The sequence below is a fragment of the Dendrobates tinctorius genome, unplaced genomic scaffold (genome assembly GCF_039654945.1).
Source record: "Dendrobates tinctorius isolate UK_male_01 unplaced genomic scaffold, ASM3965494v1 ptg000056l, whole genome shotgun sequence".
Taxonomy (NCBI): domain Eukaryota; kingdom Metazoa; phylum Chordata; class Amphibia; order Anura; family Dendrobatidae; genus Dendrobates; species Dendrobates tinctorius.
Window position 1 is genome coordinate 10,813,884 of NW_027361724.1, and position 5,587 is coordinate 10,819,470.

Genomic DNA, 5,587 nt, shown 5'->3' on the forward strand with positions numbered 1-5,587 from the left:
CAAGTACAGATGGAAAGTCGAGTGATTGCAGAAATTTTGGAATTACTAATCATGGGAAAAACTCCCGGGAGAATTCTCAGAGGCGATGCTGACCCTCAATTACTTTGTCTGTGGAGACAGCGAAAACAGTTCTTGTGAAGAAAGGTTTGCTGTATCGCAGTACCGTGGATTCCATCACCGTTACTCATCTCCATCAAATTGTGATCACAGGGAGAGATGTAGACAAGGTCCTCACTGCCTATCATGATCTGTCAGGCAACTTTGGAGTGCAAAAGACAGAAGCCACAGGCCGTAGGCGATTCTATTGGACTGGCATGAGAGGACACATTTAAAAATGTGAGCAGGAATGTCACACATCTGTGAGTAGGAAAACCGTGAAAGCTGATGATAAACCACCACTGCATCTCATTGTGAGTCGATGTCCATAATAAATGGAAGCCATTGATCATCTGAAGATAGAGCCCAGCATAACAGGGCATAGCTACGTCTAAACCATCATCTATCAGATCACCAAATTTGTATTGGCAGTCCCAGTGAAGGATTTAACAGCCCAGACTACACAGCGGTGGAGCAGGGAGAGGTAAGTATTGCAAGTGCTGGGGCCCTGAGCAAGCAGGGAGGGCCCACTCGTGGGCGGCGGTACTGGCACAGGACCCCTCATAGTATGCCGGTGTGTCTGACGGCAGGTGTGCACCCCCACCATCAGAAACACTTGATTGTACTATGAGGGAGCCTGTGCCAGTGCCGTCGCCAAAGAGTGGGCCCACCCTCCTGTCCAGGGCAACGGCACTCGCACGGGTGCGTGTGCCAGGTGGTGACCCCGGCCCAGTTAGGGAGGTTGAAAAAATGGCATATGTTGATGTTGGACATTCAGCAGCTGCAAATGGAGGAATTGGAGAAGTCCGAGGAAGAGGAGGACAAAAGCAAGCCAGTTTTCTGGCAACCTACGTGTCAGCAGGGGAAGGTGGGACAAAATCCTTTGAAACCCATGCATGGTTCATTTTAATGAAGGTTAGATCTTCAACATTTTGAATCAACAGACGGGTCCTTTTTTCTGTCAGGATTGATCCAGCAGCACTGAAGACTCTTTCGGATAGCACACTAGCAGCAGGGCAAGCGAGCTTCTGTAAGGCATATTGTGCCAATTCAGGCCAGGTGTCCAGTTTACAGGCCCAATAGTCAAAGGGGAATGACCTGTGAGAGACAACATTGATATGGGAGAAGAAGTAGTTTGTAACCATAGTTGACAACTGCTATCTCCTGTCACTTTCAATCGATGCAGTATTAGCAGTCGTGTGAGTGGTACTTGAAAAATCAGTCCACAACATGGTCATGAAACCCCTGTGTCCAATGCCACTTCGGCTGTGTGCACCCCGAACACCTGTTCCATGTTGCCCCCTACTGCTCGTGGGAGAACTATCACCGCCGCTGTGTGCTGGGAATGCCTCAAACAAATGGTTTACCAGAGTTGCTTGTTTGTTAGCCAATATTAGCTCTAGGTTCTCCTGTGGTCTGATGTTTTGGAATTTGCCTTTATAGCATGGATCCAGAATGCTGGCCAACCAGTAGTCGTCATCGTTCATCATTTTGGCAATTCAGGGGTCCCTTTTTAGGATCTGCAAGGCATAATCACACATGTGGGCCAATGTTCCAGGTGTCAGTGATGCACTGCGAGTGCTGGGTAGAGGAGCACTTTCTGGCAAATCAACATCCCTCCAGTCACGCACAAACCCTGTACCTGACCTTGCCACGCCAACATTTTCTCTTGCCCCATGAGAAGCATCCTCCTCCCCTAAATAATCATCCCCATCCTCCTCCTCCTCTTCTTCCTACACCTTGTCCAGGAGAGTTCCCTGAACAGACAATGGCTGACTGTCATCAAGGCTTCCCTCCTCTTCTTCCTCCTCGGCTGCAGACGCCTGCTCCTTAATGTGCGTCAAAGTTTGCATGAGCAGACGCATAAGTGGTATGCTCATGCTTATGATGGCGTCGTCTGTGCTTACCAGCCGTGTGCATTCCTCAAAACACGTAAGGACTTTACAAAGGTCTTTCAGCTTCGACCACTGCACACCAGACAACTCCATGTCTGCCCTCAAACTGCCTGCCCGTGTATCCTCCCACAAATGAATTACAGCCTGCCTCTGTTCGCACAGCCTCTGAATCATGTGCAGGGTGGAGTTCCACCTTGTTGCAACGTCGATAATTAGGCGGTACTTGGGAAGGTGGAGCAATCGCTGCAGCTTCTGCATACGACTGGAGTGTACGGGCGACCGGCAGATGTGCGAGCACAGTCTTCGCACCTTATGGAGCAGGGCTGTTAATTCCGGATAATTATTGAGGAAGCACTGCACCACCAGGTTCAAAGTGTGAGCCAGGCAAGGTATGTGTCTGAGTTTTGAAAGGGCTATGGCTGCCACAAAATTCCGGCCGTTATCACTAACTACCTTGCCTGCCTCAAGATGTAGACTGCCCAGCCATGACTCAGTTTGTTGCTGCAAGTAGTCGGCCAGTACCTCTGTGGTGTGTCTGTTGTCGCCAAAACACATCATCTTCAACACAGCATGCTGACGCTTACCACTAGCTGTTCTATAGTGGGACACCTCATGTGCAACACTGGCAGCTGCAGATGGAGTGCTCCTGCAACTGCGCTCTGTGGACGAGCTTTCGCTTCTGGAGGAGGAGGAGGAGGGTCGAACGCCTACAGCCAACTGTTTCCTATACCGTGGGCTAGGCAGCACTGTCCCACCACCGCTGTCCCCTGTGGACCCTGCATCCACCACATTAACCCAGTGCGCAGTGATGGACACGTAACGGCCCTGGCCATGCCTACTGGACCATGCATCTGTTGTGAGGTGCACCTTTCCACTCACTGATTGCTTGAGTGCATGGACAATGCGGTCTTTCACATGCAGGGGGAGGGCTGGGATGGCTTTTCAAGAAAAGAAGTGCTGACTGGGTAGGTCATAGCGTGGTACTGCGTAGGCCATGAGCTCGTGGAAAGCTTCGCGATTAGTTTGGCAATGTGGGCGTTCAAACACTGTGTACGCGGATGAGAGGATGAGTACTTTCTTGCCCTGCTGAGAGTGTCTGGTAGGGTGAGCTGGACTTGAGAGCTGCATATGGTGGAACTAGCGGTGGACATGGCGGACTGAGAGAGGGTTGGTGATGTTGATGGTGTTGGTAGTCTTGCTGATGGCCTAGATTCAGTCTTTTGTAGCAATAACATTGTAATTCCCTGACTGCTTTGGCCTTGCGACAACACCTCAACATTTGCTGCTGGTGGTGTGCTAACCTGTGGGCTTACAGTGGGGGAAGCGATGCAGCATTGCTGACTACCTTCATTCGGAGCAGGTGCACATGTGGTACTTGAGGTTTGGTAGTCCATCCACACTTGCAAGTGCATGGTGGTTAAATGCCTAAGCATGCTACTGGTATTCAAATTTCTCAGATTTTTCCCTCAGCTAAAGGTCTTTGCGCACTTCTTACAGATAACCTTTGCCTGATCATTAGGATTTTGTTCAAAAAAGTGCCACACTGCACTCTTCCTACTATTGAATACATTTTGAGGCCTTGCACGCTGTGCTAATTTGACCATCTGGCCAAGCTGTCCTGGTACTATTTTGGTTTTTGTAAACCATTTTTGGACTGCTACAGGCCAGCCAGATAACAGCTGTTGCGATGTCGATGCCTGCTGCGGATCCTCCTCCGCCTCTTCTGAGCTATTGGCAGCTGCACCCTCTTCCCCCAATGAATGCCAATCTGAGTCACAACTGGGTCATCCATCACCTCCTCTTCAATTTCATGTGCACCTTCCTCTGTGTCACCGTGTAAGGTGGTATAGCATACGGGAAGGGGCACCTGAGTTTCATCAGGGTCAGATTCTGGCTCAGTACACTGCGAGGACAATGTAGTGCTCTGAGTGAATGTACCAACAGAAAAATCTAGCAGTGGCTGTGCATCAGTGCACTCCATATCCGATTCATCTTGGACTGGGGAATTCACGATTTGACTTGATAACCCAGGCATGGTATGTGAAAAGAGCTCCATGGAGTAATCTGTAGTGTGGACTGCCGCATCCTTCACTTTTGGTAGGGGTGAAGGACACAAGGAAAGGTGTTGTTCCTGACCAGGAGCCTCCACTGACGACTCAGTGCTTTTATTTTTTGAAACTTCAGAAGAGGAGGCGATAGAGCTGCAGGCTGTGTCAGCAATGTAAGCCAAAACTTTTTCCGGAAGCTCCGGCTTTAAAAGCGGTTTACCTACTCCCAGAAAAGGGAGCCTTCAAGGCCTTGTGGAGCCAGACGATGACGCAGGCTCAGCACCTCCTGCCTTAGGTGCTATTGTGCTTTTGCCACTACCAGCAGATGCACCACCACCCCCACCACCATCAGTATCAGCTGGCAACCCCCGCCCACTTCCATGGCCTCTTCCACCATACTTTCTCATTTTTGGAAAAATGTATATAAAATACCACCAGCTATATGGTACTGTAAAACAAGGTACAAGGTGTATATAGTATTGGGAAGAATTGGAAGCTCCCAAGAGATTTTAGAAGGCTGAACTATTATCTCAGGTCCACTATAGATTACACCTCAATTTAACAGGCTGAAATTGGCTGGTGTATGACCAGGTACAAGGTTTGTATATAGTATTGGGGATAATTGGAAGCTCCCTAGAGATTTTAGGAAGCTGAACTATTATCTCAGGCCCACTATAGATTACACCTCAATTTAACAGGCTGAAATAGGCAGGTGTATGACCAGGCACAAGGTGTGTATATAGTATTGGGGAGAATTGGAAGCTCCCTAGAGATTTTAGGAGGCTGAACTATTATATCAGGCCCACTATACATTACACCTCAATTTCACAGACTGAAATAGGCAGGTGTATGACCAGGCACAAGGTGTGTACATAGTATTGGAGAGAATTGGAAGCTCCCTAGAGATTTTAGGAGGCTGAACTATTATCTCAGACCCACTATAGATTAATTAGGAGGCTGAACTATTATCTCAGACCCACTATAGATTACACCTCAATTTAACAGGCTGAAATAGGCAGGTGTATGACCAGGCACAAGGTGTATTTAGTATTGGGGAGAATTGGAGGCTCCCTAGAGATTTTAGGAGGCTGAACTATTATCTCAGGCCGACTATAGATTACACCTCATTTTAACAGGCTGAAATAGGCTGGTGTATGACCAGGCACAAGGTGTATTTAGTATTGGGGAGAATTGGAAGCTCCCTAGAGATTTTAAGGAGGCCGAACTATTATTTCAGGCCCACTATAGATTACACCTCAATTTAACAGGCTGAAATAGGCAGGTGTATGCCCAGGTACAAGGTGTGTATATAGTATTGGGGAGAATTGGACGCTCCCTAGAGATTTTAAGGAGGCTGAACTATTATCTCAGGCCCACTATAGATTACACCTCAATTTCACAGGCTGAAATTGGCTGGTGTATGACAAGGTACAAGGTGTATATATTATTGTGGAGAATTGGAATCTCCCTAGAGATTTTAGGAGGCTGACAATGATGCTCTCAGTCCAAGTATGGCAGCAGGCAGCCTAATAAGCAGGACTGCTGCAC